At 30.2% G+C, this 15,468-nt stretch overlaps 1 protein-coding gene across 4 annotated transcripts in view; it reads right to left on the reverse strand.

The window, feature by feature from the left end:
- LOC115890539 (ras-associated and pleckstrin homology domains-containing protein 1) overlaps positions 1-15,468 on the reverse strand; it is a 331,325-nt gene that overhangs the window by 39,353 nt on the left and 276,504 nt on the right. The gene's annotated exons all lie outside the window — the stretch shown is intronic.

The following is a 15,468-nucleotide window of genomic DNA, read 5'->3' on the forward strand; positions in this document are numbered from 1 at the left end:
AACGGGAATGCGGCGTAGTTTCTATAATAAATAACTCAGAAATTCTGTATAGATGCCCGATGCACCATTTATACCCTGTGTACCAATTACAAATGTTTGTCAAGTACACGAGTCGTGAGAACGCGCCATAAGACAGTGATGTAGGCAGCTTAATGTAAAATCAAATGTATAAAAAAGAGATAAAAGTTGGGTTTTTAACTGAAAAGTAAAAACAAATTCACAAAAATTTCCAAATTTTATGTTTTTTTCGCGAAAAAATCCTCATAATCGTGTTACTGAGGTCGAAATATACTACCCCTAAAAATATTGGTACTTATTTAAGACTCACCCTGTATTGATTTGGATTTAAGTTTTTCGAATATTTTAGAAAAGCAGAATGTTATTTAAGACAAAAAAAACCATGACAAATCGCTCAAAGCCTTGAGTAAACTAGAAATCGTTCTACATTTGTTCGAGTAGGAGCAAATTCGCAAATAACAACGATTCGCGTAATCACGACTTGGTAAAACAATAGAATTTTTATTATATGTATTTTAATATTTACTGCTTCGTGTGCTTGGTTCAAATGTCACCACAGAACTAGTTATAATAATGCAAGATAATAAAATACAGAAGAAACATTTCTATGAAATAAAAACATCCTTAATTTTTTTTAAATATTTTTACTATTTTATACAGTATGTCCCCGGATTGTCTTTACAAGAGGAAAACTTTTTTATTATTGACATTTGGAAAAAAATGTATTCTTCATAAAAAATTTTGCTTGTCCTAAAATAGCCAATCCCGTTTATACTTTTCCAAATTTCATTACCCTTTCAGAGAAAATTAAGAAAAACACGAAAATAGTGTTAAAAATTAAATAAACGCGTTTCTATGGTAATATAACTTCGTTTAGATTCTTTGATAGATAGTTATTATAAATTTGATTAATGTCACATATACATATACATCATAGATAAAAGACTAATACTATTAAAATATACATTCTAAAACAACAAAAAATATTACGTTAATTAAAACTAGAAACGCGTTTTGATTTTTAGAACTTTTAGGAAAAAATGGAAATGGACATGGGAAACAGCACGTAAATTTTTGACAAAATTAATAAAATTTTCCGTTCCATTTTAGATAAAAACTTCTATGAAACTTTTTAAGGGTCCTATGAAAATATAGCAGTTTCTCCAAATTATTAGTTTTTATGGAAAACTTTTTTAATTATGAAACTAATATATTACCACAAAAAATTACTTCGATATCTAATAAATATCATCAATTTCCTTTCTTCTTTTACCAAGTTACTATATATAAAATATACAGTATGTCCCCGGATTTTTTTTTATTATTAATCTCGTTATTAACATTTCGATTCTTTCTTTATAATATTACTACTATGTAATTCTTGTGTGACTTCTTCCGATGCGAACTCGTTGAACAAACTTATTTCGTTTCCGCAGGACTAAGGAAGGTTACGGTAGTATCCAGAAACAGCAAAAACTGTAAAAATGCAAAAGAGGCAAATTTGTTTTCAGTTATGGACCGGTCTGTTTCTGAGAGGTAAGGGCGAATTGATTCAATTTGCTGGTTAATTTTACTTTCAGATCACTTTTTCGCAGTATCGAAGAAGATAACTCTGTTAACAGCTATACTTTAAAACGTGATAAAAGGAAGTTGAAGCATAATAACATCACATGAAGAGTTTAATATTTTAATCTTCAATTATTACAAGAATTAGCGATGGGAACTATCGAATGAATTAGACTATCGAATGTTTAATGAATGAGTAATTTCAACTATCGAATGGTTTTATTCGAATAAAATCATTCATTAATTTGTATACGAAAGCATATGTGACAACCTCGCCGTGCGACTAAATGGTTATCGTTGAGCCACGACTATCGAATGCTTTTGATAAATGAAATTTAGTATTCGTTTGATTTTTGTATGCGTCAGTGCATTATTAGTTCTTCCAAATTTTTATAACTTAGCCGTATAAATACTGTGCTATTTTTGCGTTTATTAAAATAGTTAAAATACTAAAATAGTAGTTATTTTTTAATTTTATTTATTGACGATTGTGTGCATGTGCAGGTGGTCAAAATTTTTCCGAAAATTTGTGTGGCTTTCCGTAGTCTGATCTTTCAATTATTTAATTTTATATGATATATGGTCTATTTTTTAATGGGAAATTTTGAGAAGTAGCAATTTTTAAGAGAGATGAGATGAACTTACAATTAATTTTAAAAATACGTATTAGTATTTTAGATGTTTTAATAATATGAATTAGTTGAACTTAATAATCATATTTAAGTAATGTGGTTAAGTAAATGGTTATCGAACTCAAACTATGGGGTGAGAAAATTAAAATGAAAGTTTTACACGTGCCAATTTAAAAAAAAAAGTTAACGATGTTTGTATTTTGTTTATGCTAATTCTCTTACATGTAGTTTTTTGCGAAGAAATATTTCATTTATTTTTTAAAGTAAATGCCAGTAAAAGTAAATATAATTTTTAAACAGTAATATAAAGCACCTAATATAAATAATTTTGATTTCTAATTTTTTATTTATATTTTTTGTCCATTACACTGTATGCTTAGAAAGTTAATAAATGTTTATATTTCATGATTTTAAAATTTGTTGTTAATATAACAAATTAGTTCTGTAATTATTATTATTATTTAATAAACTAACGTTGCCACCCAAAAAATTTAGAGACTATATTATTTTTACTGTTATTATTATTTATTAAACCAGTCTTTGCTTAAAAACATTAAAAATAATTTTCCTACATCCAAAATAACAAGTATTATTGCAGTGTAACAACAGAATATTAATAAAAAAAAATGCAGAATATATAGACATACTATTCCTAACTAACTAAAGTCAAACAATAATATTCTTTGCTAATATCAACTAATACCAAAATCTGGCAACAGCGCCCTTCATAATGTATTTTCTGTGTAAATACTAGCACCTCAATAAAAAAAAATGTGTCCTTATCTATATCTGACTCCGCAAAAAATCAAAGATGCCGGCTTCTTTCATAGCATTGCCACCGACCGCTGTCGGGTTTTTCGGAAAGAAACCTACTTCGCCGGGCGACAACTAAAATTCAGTTAATATTTTATTATAATCGAACCTGACGAATAAATGAATTTCATAAATGAATGAATTTTATAAATGAATGGTTTTTGCTGCCGAATTACTAGAATACAATATTTCAAGGCAGATGACGGATCTATTCGATAATTTTTATTCGAATAGTTTTCAACGAATGTTTTCTTACTAAGTATTGAATTATTCGAATGAATTGCAACTATCGAATGTTTCGATAGTATTCATTCGATAGTTCCCACTACTAACAAGAATTGAAAAAATAGCTCTATTTATACCAGGTGTTTTTCAAAAGTGGCTCACCCAGGGGCTCACCTCTATAACATTTTTATTTTTTCAAATATAAAAACGAGATTTGGTGTGTCAGTAAGGTAAGTGTACCAGTAATCTCGGCAGTGTACCAGTGTTCCTCACATTACAGTTTTTGTCAAATATTGGGGAATTTTTATATAGAACAATAATTAAATGTATTTCACAGATTTTATATTATTTGATCGATTTCGCACATTATGCATTTTATAATAGCTGTCATAATTCGTTTCTGCATTACTTTTTAGTACGAGATTGGGACGATGTTGGTACTGTGCAAGTTCTTTAACGTGTATTAGGACATCCAAACTTTTAAGATAGATTAGAAGTGTACAAAATTAAGTTCAATTATGCATGTAATACATTAAATAACCTGTATTGATATTAAACTTGCTGTCTTTAGGCGAGGGTACAAAATTTAAAGAATATTTTTAGTTTATTTTCGTGTGCCGATTACTGGTGAATGGATGTAAAAATTATAATTGCGTATATATTAATCAGTTTTGTTAGTCTGTCTAGACCTTATCTTTAATGGTGTTATTTTAAGGAGTAAGAATATGCGTACCACTCTCCATCATACCATTATGTTTCGGGATTTTAAAGAAAATATATGTTAATTAGAGATGACAAATACCGGGACATGGGGGTGCCGATTTCTGGCATTAGAGATAATATTATTAATATTATCTCTTAATAATGGTTTATCCATTAAGAACAACTTTGTGAGATAAGGTTATTGTACAGACTTCGGTACAGCGACGAAAATGGGACCACGACCACAATTATCTAGATCTAGATTGAAATTTAATATACTATTTTTTAAGCGATAATGTCAAAAATGTCAGTTTCTATGAAATATAGTAAAAAAATACCGAAAGTACCCTTTAAAAACCAAAAGTTTTAGTCATTTCCGGTAAAACAAAAAGTGACCGAAAATAATTATTGAATACGTCAATCAATCCTGATTTATGTCATATAGTAACAATTCAAATCTCATTTTTTTGTCTGAAAAAATAAAAACCTGTTGAAAAGCACCGGGTTAATTAAAATAAAATTTACAAAAATAGAAGATACTAAAAAACCAAACTAACCCGAAAAACAAAAAATGTTTTTAAAATACGTATATTCGAAGAAAAATCCTAATTAACGACACACCAAATATGAAGTATGTGAAAATGAAATAAATAATGAATGTGGTGTGAAAAAAAGGTATTTCTGATACTATTTATTTATATAATGGGTCTCATCACGACCTCAGATAAAAATCTAAAGCCAGAGGGTGAAGACCGAACGAGCGACTGGTCAGGGCGGGTTCTCAACCCTTAAATTTCGTGTTAATTCCACCCTCGTGTTTGTCACGTGTCCACCCCAAAATTGGGTGTGTCCTGAATCACCCTTCGGCTTAAATGGAATTTATAATTTCGTCGTATTTTAATTTCGTAGAACAGTTTTTATAGCTTCCCGCATTGAATTTATGAATAACATACGGCATGGCATAGAAGTATCGTATATGCCAGTATCAATTAAGAGTTTTCTCGTAATTTTAACCGTTTTTATATAAGACCCCCAGGGGAAGCTTTACAAACATAGCAGTTGTGGCGATTAAAAATAACTATAGGCAGCAGACAATGTTAACATTAGCTATGAACAGTGTAACTGCTAAATTAAGCAAAAGAATAAACCCAGATTAATATTAATAATAATCAAATTACTAATAATATGTATATCAGAAATAATTTCACCTAAGGCACCAGCGAAAGAAAAAGACAACGATACTAAAAACAACAAAAAATATAACGTTAATCAAAATTAATAAAAACTAAATTATCAAAAAATTAAAACCAAATTTTATTACAATAGAAACGCGTTTTGATTTTTAGGACCGTATTTTCATATTCTTTTATTTTTTTCAAAAACGGCATGGGAATTTGGAAATGTTGAAATGAAAAGAACGGGATCAACCATTTTAAAAGAAGCATTTTTTTTATAAAAATACATTTCTGTCAAAATGTTAATAATAAAAAAGTTTTTCCTCTTGATAAGGCCCCCATACAGGGACAGACAGTATACTTTCCTACTTTTTATACTGGAGGGTCATTTTTCTACACAAAAATATCCATCTGAACTAAAATCAAATGAATAATTATTAGTTTGTTATATATAAACAACTTAATTGTACAGGGTGTAAACGAATAAGTGGAAAACATTCAGGAGTTTTGGTACAAAATTTCTCTATTTCGCTTTTGAAAATTATTATCTCGATTATTATATATACAGGGTGGTCCGAACTGTATTCCGGAAACTTCGGCAGCATATTCTGCAGGTAAAAATATAAGTAAAAAGGTTCCTATAAATGTATGTCTTTAAATGCTGAGTTTCGGAGATACAGGGTGTAGAAATTTCATTGTTATTTCGATTTTTTTTCAAATAATTTATGAAGTAACGTCAATAATTGGTGTCTGGAAGTTTTTTGACATGAGAAATTTGATTTTGATGTCAATATGATTCCTTCTTGTAAAGGGCGACACCTACATATTTTTTAACATAAGTTTTATAATCATTTATTCGCAGAAAAATTTATGGTTAATTTAAAAAAATAAAAAATTTCCAAATTTATTATTTCAGTCAAAAAAAAACTATCTACCCAACGCGATTATTTTTTGTCAATAATGAGATGTATTGACTATTTCCATTCTAAATATCTTGAGAACGGTTGCTCGTAGCGATTTTTACCAAGAGACATTTTTTACGTAAAAAGTTACGGAAATGTATATTTCTTCACTCAGTAGCTTTATACAGATATGGACAAAATTTATTACTCTTCAAAACAGTTAAAACACATGTAGGTAGCGCCATCTACAAATAAGAGCCATATAGACACCAATTTTTATCCAAATATTGACGTTACTTCAAAAATTATTTGGAAAAAATCGAAATAAAAATGAAACTTCTACATCCTGTATCTCCGAAACTAAGCATTTTTAAGATATACATTAATGTATCTAAGAAAATTTAGGAACTATTAAAAAAATCCTCAGATATAACCATAGATAAAAGACTTATACTATTAAATAGATAGGCAACTTATAATACATTTCAATTTTATTATACAAGGGCGCCTCTGGTAGACGGAGGAAGAAATACTAATGGAAGAGAGGGGTGCGGGGAAGGGGGGTTGTTTTAGTTAATTTGAAATAAATTTAGACATACATGTAAGAACACTTTGTGTGCTTTTAATTAGGTCGATCATATTATAAACGATAAATCAACTGAATTAAAAGCATACAAAGTGTTCTTATATGTCGGATATTAATTAAAAAATATATTAAAAATACTAGAAATAGTATATATTAAGTTGTTACAGTTATAATTTAATCTTTGGCGGTTTTCAGCAAACAGCAGGCAGTTTTACATAATTTTCCTCCTAATAAAAACAAATTAAATCAGATGTAATCATCTGCTGATCATGCTAATATAAAAGGCGCGTCCTTAATTCCTTACATGAAAAACTATTTTTAATGAACTGTCATTTCCATTTAAGCTTCCCAGCCATGGATATAACGTTGCTTAAGTTTTGATTAAGAAGATCTATTTGATTAAGCGACATGAGAAAACTTTTAATCATCACAAAAGGACGAACATTAAATCGCAGTGAAGCGATGCTAAAACAATGTTTCTGGGCTCTTATCTTCGTAAAACCGGTTGCCATTTTACCCGCTAGGACAAACTTTGCTGTTTGTTTTGGCGATGGCGCGTGCCATTTCCCACCCAAGAGGGGACTGAAATGGCCATATTTCCTACATTTCCATGGTCATTTATTTACCCTTGTTTTTTATCCGCAGTACAGTAATGTTAGACAGTGTGTTGCATAGCAAGATTGAAAATAGGAAATCCCATCGGAATTTTAAAAATGATAAATAAAGATTTCCATTTTATGTTAAAAGAAGTGTTTCATGAAATCTATTAAACAATTCATATTGATAAATAGTTTCTACGAACACCTTTTTTAGATATAAATAAAGTTTCCGTTTATTATTGAAGTGTTGATTTTTTAATCATGGTATCGTGTTTACCTACTGAATTATAGTTCATATCAATTAAACTTTTAGTCACGTGATTAAGCTTGACCGGCACAGCGTTGCCCACTTTTACATATTTTCTTTTAACCGAAATATTTTAGGAAACAAAAATAAAATAATTATAAACATATAAACAGTTATTATTCATATCAATAAAACACTTCTAAAACCTTCTAACAACACTTACAGGACATAAAGGGTCATTACTACCGCTTTCCCGTTCAAAATATTCTAGTAAAGTTGTGATAATTTTTTTTATGGCTATTAAGTTATCTTGTACACTTCACACTAAAAGAGGTTCTAAAAAGAACAATGCTGGACTGCAAGGTCTGCTAGTAAGCATTTTTAAGCTTAAAGTATCGCAACACTATTTATTTAAACCAAAAACTCGTTCGTAGTACAAAACTAAAAGTGACAAAAATTACATTGTCGGGAAATAAATAAATAAATGACAAAACGGCAACTTGACATTTTTTACAGCAGTGCGTGGCAGTGCTATCATCTGAATCCCCAGCGCGAAATTTAAATTCCAGTTAGTCAGCCCGGCGCCGAATATGTCCATGGTTGGCAACAATGAATTTAAAAATCGCGCCCTCGATTACGTAACTAAAAGTTTGATTGATATGAAATATAACTTACTGAATGTCAAAGTCATTTTCTTTTAAAAACTAATTCTATTTTGAAAATTAAAAGTTACATTTAGTTATTACTTATTTAAATTTAAAATAAAAATGAAATCTGTCTGTTACAAATACATTAAATCAACTGACTATGAAAAGCCCGTAAGAAAGAGTGAAAATACAATTCATACTTGGAAAAATGCTAATCTATGTAATGTCTATTCAGGGCACTTATTCACAATATAACTATGTACTGTGAGCTTTTTGTAAATTTTTATACAGAATATCATAGAGAATGTTTTGATAGACTTGTAGAGGATATATCCATGACACATTTGTCATAATTCTGATTTTTTTTAACTTTCTTGGGATTTAGGACCGGATTATATATATCTTCAGGACCGGATTATTTTTTCGGTTAATTTTAAAATATTTTATTTTTCCTAACTAAAAAAGTATTTTTAAGAAACTAATCAAAAAATTGTTTTATTTGAATAAAGTCGCAAAATAAAACACTATATCACCACAATACACCAGAAACATTTTTAATTTTACACTGGACGCGCGTTTTGCTAACCATGTTAGCACCATCAGCAGATGACTAAGACTAAACTAATATCAAAAGATAGAGCGTTTATATACTCGCTCAGTTGGCTCTGAGTGGTCGTGGCAAAACTAGCCAAGAAATTTCATAAATCAGCATTTAAAGATTGTAATCAGACATTTGTTGGGCAAACTAGAAGATCAATATTAACTAGATTTAAAGAACATACCTATAGCTCAGATAAGATATGGTAGACCGGATAAATCTTGCGTTGCTGAACATATTGTTGATAAAGAACATTGTATAGATATTAATAATTTAAAATTAGTTAAACAAGTCTCAAACTACAGGCAATTAGATGCATATGGGAGCGCCAAAATTAATAAATGTAAAGATAGTATGAACAGAGACAATGGCCCAATTCCTTCAAGTTTTATGTTCCTACTGCTCTAGCTTCGGTAATTAATTATTACGCTCGTTTCGTGTTGACTCGCTTGGTTAGTTTTGCCACTCCCACTCATGGCCAACTGAGCGTGTATAATATAAACGCTCTATTTTGAAGATATTAGTTTAGTTTTAATAATCTTCTGATGATGCTAACATGGTTCGCGAAACGCGCATCCAGTGTAAAAGTGTTTTTGGTGTATTGTGGTGATATAGTCTTTTATTTTGCCGCTGTTCACCAACACCAAGGGTTCCAACCCTCAATTGTAATCTTGAACAAAGTCCTTGAAAATGTTCATTCTAGTTACTCTAAGATAAAAAGTATTTTTCTGAGGACTAATCCCGTGTGATCGAAAAAAAAACGGTATCAAAAACGGTTGGGGAATAACAATCGATGATAAATTTGGCGAGGTCAATCGCTAGGCGTCATTTACTAAAAATTGACATAAAACTTGTCAAAAATTAACACTAAAATTATAGAAAAATTACAATTTACAATTTTTTTTCTCAAATTTTAAACTACACATTATACACATTTACACTACATTATACATTATCTATGAATCCATAATTAAGCTTTAAAGTTATAGCCGTGTTAACAAAAAAAAGACATTAAGTTAAATAAAAAATTCACTATAAAATAATGTCATCAATTGTAACATCAAAGGTAACTGCAAAACTGCATGCCATTCTTTCATACGATATGTATTAATATGTGTTTGCCTTCATATAACTATCCACAGTTTGCTCCAGGTCGTTGTAATACTTTATAATAAACATTACAATGTAATTTAACCCTTCTAGTTTTATTAATAAAATTCTTTCATATAAAAATAACCGAAAATATATCCACATCGAGGAAATTTTCCTGACCTAGCCTCCGCTCGATTTCTTTATTCCTCGTTCGTTCAGTCTTTCTTCGCTGCAATTTTTCCAGAGTCCTTTGGGATATTAACTGGGATTCGGCCCTGCGACCGAGACTCGTTTTTAAAATTGACTTTTTGGTACGAGGGCGATCTTCAGAAATTACTACCCATTTTGTACCAGTCTCGGTCTAGTAATATATTAGAGAACTGGGTAAGGCAAATTGTTTACGTGGAGATCATAAAATTCTAAAAATCGACATTTTTAGTATTATGACAATAAGCTCATCTCGTTTTGGTACAAGTATTAATCTATACTAATAATATAAAATCCTTAAGTGACTGACTCACTGATTAATCACGATCCTGCTCAAACCACTCAACGTAAGAAGCTCAATTTTGGCATACAGGTTGATTCTAGGGTGTAGAGGTTCGATAAGAAGGGATTTTTCGAAATTCCACTTCCAAGGGGGTGAAACCACCCCTCAAATATTAGAATATTTTTATTTAAAAACCGGTGAGTTTTGCAAGGCACTAAGTAATGAAAAATCAAATGTATTAAAAGAGAAAAAAGTTCGGTCGATATATTTCTTCTACACGGTATGACTAATTTTAGATCAAAATTTCAAACCGCCCAAGTAAGCGTTTAGAAATAGACGAAAAATGCTTACACACGTACGAACCGGCAACACTGTATGCTGCTTTTTATTTTGTCACTCTGTATGTCAATCGGTCATATACATATATTTATCTCTGTCGCATGCATTAAAATACAGACCACGGAATTAAATTGTCCAGATCTGTATGTCACTGAATTGTAAGAAAATAGTATATTTATACCTACAATACGTATAAATCCAAAACATACTACTCATATTTTCATGGAATACGTGGTTTTTGATTTTTAAAATTGAGTTTTTGATATGAGGTCCATTTTCATAAACTATTACCCACAGAAATAGAAAAATATAAAGAACATAAAAAGGTTTGAGGCTGCAATAAATTTAAATAAATATTTAGTATGTGTGCATATATACTAAGCTAACTTGCGAAGTAAAGTTGAAATCATTACCCTTTGGTTGTGTTCAAATTACAACTCATATATTTCAAGTTGTCTGGAACTTTAACGACAACTGTAAATATTCAACATCGTTTGGGCAAAAGTAAGAAAAGCGTCCGCAAAACCGACAAAACATATAACCGTAAAATCTTTCAAAGAATTTATTCCTTCTTGAGTATTGTTGTGGAAGTATATTTTTATTCATTAATTTCTTTTTTTTAGAATTTCTAGATTTTCTAGATTTATAGAACTTTATATTTGTCAAATGAGTATATAATAAGATAATTTATAATAACCAGAAAATAAATTACATACATTAATATTATGTAAAATGTTTTCGTACTATCCAGCCATGATATTTGTACAAATCAAAGCAAAATAGAAATTAAAATTTATTACACTATAATAACATCAATTTCAGGAAAATAATGTCCGAGTAATTTTGCCTGTCTGTTTAAATTTTACATTATAAAGGTATTGCGATTTAGCAATAATTAATAGCTTATGAATGTGTTGTTTAATACTGTTATTCGTTTATCAATGTGTCGAAAAGAACATGTATCAATTTAATTGATTATTATTACAAATCATACATACACACAATACAAATCAATCATACATATTACCGAGGGGTGTCTCACTTGGAAAAAAATGTACATGTACTGCCAAAATATCATGTACTCGCAAGCGACTGCCAATGACTGCAAAGAAGACTGCCTATGACTGCTATGTAATTATTATAAGCGACTGCCGCAAGACTGCCAATGACTGCCAGCGACTGTCAAGAAAATGTACATGTAATTCCAACAGTGAGACACCCCTCGCATATTACGTTATCCGATTTAAGGCCGTTTTAGTTTAGCCTAGGACATACCAAAAGTTCCTATTGCTGTTAGAAACTTTGCAAATTTCCTAGGCTGTACTAGAATAGCCTGATTTGTGTTAAGAAGTATGAGATTTGGCATCAGTGGCGGATACAGATGGGGGGGGGGCCCATTAAAACCTGTAAATTATGTTAAATCTTAGGCTTTTTTGTTAAAAAATGGCGTCCTAAAAGCATATTCTATATTACTTTTCATTTTGGGCCCCCCCTAAAATAAATTCCTGTATCCGCCCCTGTTTGGCATTCTTTATGAGAAAAATTGTAACGAGGTTTCAGCTTCCCTTTCCAACGTTTTCTTGATAAAAGTTTGTTTCCACTTTAATTGTGCCTTAATGCTTTGTTTTAATGGCCTTGTTGCTATAACATGGTGTATGGCAACATGATTTCGATCAGCAGTAATAATAATTCTGACCATCGAAACCACTAGATGCAAAATGTTTCAATAAAACTTCCAAATCGGATATGTTCTAGCCATTCTAGTTTGTCCTAAAAAATATCAAGCCATACTAGTACGGCCTCGGAAATTTGCAAAGTTCTTAACAATGATAGGGACTTCGATCTAAAACAGTCTGAAATCGGATATTTCCTGTAACATATACAATAATGACATTATAACACTGGTGTCAGGAATTCCTTAACTTCATTTCGTATGTCTGAACCGCTCGTTTTTTAGCTTATACTTTCACCGTATCAGCAAAAAGTTGCAATATAGAATATCTGCGCTGTTCGTTCGTTAAGTTTTTGTCCTCTCTTAATTCATTAGTTAAATAATGAATGCTCAAAACAATTTAAGATCAACAATATGACAGTATACAAAATAATTAGGAGTTGATTTCAATAATAACTAATAACTAAGATATATTACTCTATGTATATGTAATTGGAAAAAGCTTGCTTATTAATTCACAACACAGATCTTTAAAGTTTATCTCTTAATTCAAAATGTTGTAATCATATCCTTTCAAAAACATCTAATTATTATGTGTAAAAGTATATTGATAACAATTTCTAACATAAATCACTACAGTCAAATTAACTTTAGTTTTAGTACAAAACAGGTTATAATTGAACTTTGTTCTGGAAGTAAATAAACTGTAACTGTTTCCGAATCGTCTCGATTCAAAAGCCTTTGATGTGATTAATCAATTTTCTGAACCCATTACCCGCCAAACCGAACGGAAGTTCTTCGAATAATTCGATTGAGTTTGATCGAATACAGTTCGTCGTCTTGACAAAACATTATATTATTATACTGGGTGCTGCGTCGTCGTTGGAAACCTCATGCAAATTTTGAACTATCCAAATATTGTCTCCCCTATTGATTTTTAATTATCTTTTTAGATTCGGATATTCTGAATACACGTGCCAAATTTGAACAATTTTGGACAAACCGACTTTAACTAATTTAACCCTCGAGGGGGCGCGCCACAGTGGAACGAGCTTATGGGAGCTGTTGGACATGAGGTTTTCTTCTCAACACTTTTAATCCAAAAGACGAAAAAATGATTTTTATATACCGTAATAATGTATAAACAGAACAATTTTAAACTTTAATGAAAGAAAGTGGTTGGCTCGTTACAAACCATCTACAGGGTGACCTAAAAATATAGTATGTTTTGGAAAAATCTTACATGTTTTAAATGCTTATAAACTTTGCCAAACTGTCGTGGAATGTTTTAGTTTTGATCCTTTTAAAAAGAAATAGCTTTAGATTTTACCACTGAAATCTAAGACTACTGATACCGTGTTATAAAAATATGGTAATTAAGGGCTTACATATATTTTCCTATTTAATATAACTTTGCTAATATCTTCGATTTGAAAGAAGATATCAAGATGCGGTTTTCACTGACTTTTTAAGCTTTCATTACTCTTTACTATCAGCTAAAATGGCATATACCATCGCATTTATTTTTTTTTTGAAAAAACGCGCAATATTTGTTAATTTGTAGGACAGCGCCCCCTAGCATCTACGTTCAAAAGCTTACTATTATTGTTTATATGGTATAATATAGAGTAAGAAACGGTCTTTTAAACGAGTCCCCGTTAGTTGGATTCCGTCCATCCAGTCCGGAATTATTAATACTTAAATAAAAACAGATCTAACCTTCCACCACCACTTTATTTTGGTAGATAGGGGAAAATGGTTCTAACAAAAAATATTCAGAATTTACTGAAGATTATGAAGCTATTATTTATAGTACCCCTTATCTAGGCAAAGTTGTGTAAAAACTCCATTTTCTTATTTTTTATAGCAGTTGCGCCCTCTAGCGGCCATTCAACAAATTTGAAAATAATTTCCTGCATTTTCTCATGGTCTTTTTAGTTATGAATATTTTTTCCGCAAGCCTCACGGCTAAGACTTTCCGAGATATAGCCGAGAGCTATACTTAGTGGGACACCCTGTACAATAACTTTATTATAAGCAAAGAATATAACAGTAAATCAACGCACTAGAATATTTTTATTACAAACAAAAAACCTCAACACTGCACTTTAACCCTCTTTCTTTTTCCAATAGTTTATAAGTTTTCCATATATTTGTAGCACCCTGTATCTGTTTTTGATTTTAGCGTCATTTTGTATTTATCCAATTAATAATTAAATATTAATAAATTTATAAAAAAATAAAGATAATTTGACTCTAAAAATTTTAAATTAATTTATTGGAATTGAAAAGGTTTTTGATTTTAGTATAACATGTATTAGTAATATATTAAATGGAAATTTTTAGAGGGGGGCAAGCTGGGGCAAGATGTTAAATTAGTTTCGTTATTAGAAAGGCTTAATCTACCTTGTGATATATATAAAGTCTTGGCCAACTTTGGCCATTTTTTTATTTTTCTACATACACATTTTTTTGCTACTAAATATAGTATTTGGCAGCAAAAAAATGTTTATGTGTCTCTTATATACAATTGTTCTCCCAAACTTTTGTGACTATATATATCTTTTATTTTAAAGTGAAAACAATCGTTTGCACTAATATGTATGGTTAAAAAAAATTATTAATGTCTTTGCCAGTTTTTATAAAACTAGGTTGTTTCACAAGAAATGAATACCATAATTAAGTCAGTGTAATATCTTCATTTGAAACTTTTCAAACAGACATATAATTAAAAATATTTTTTTGAGTTGGATAAAATATAACGGTCTGGACTTTAAGTAATTCAAATCTTCTACCAAAATTATTTAATTTAAAATTTTATTTTTAAGTCAATGTCCAACATTTTATATTGGGTCTTTCCACCGTGGGGCGCGTCCGGAATTTTGTACCGCAATTTTACTAATTTCGATAAAACAAAATATCCATTGGATGTAGGTCGGTGATGCCATTAAATATTCTTATTTAGGGATAGACACCCTGGGTTGTAGTAGTTGCGTATATCCAGCGATTTTGGTTCAGTAGCAATTAATTCTGTCTAAACCTGGCAACTACAGAAATTGCGGTACTCTGTGCCGCTACGCGCCTGGTTATATAAGTAAAATAGTTATCATATATTATTTATTTAGATTTATTTGGTGTAATTTTAAATTGTTAATTAATTTTCGA

Source organism: Sitophilus oryzae, unplaced genomic scaffold, assembly GCF_002938485.1.
Source record: "Sitophilus oryzae breed Bouriz unplaced genomic scaffold, Soryzae_2.0 scaffold_882_pilon_pilon, whole genome shotgun sequence".
Classification (NCBI taxonomy): Eukaryota; Metazoa; Arthropoda; class Insecta; order Coleoptera; family Curculionidae; genus Sitophilus; species Sitophilus oryzae.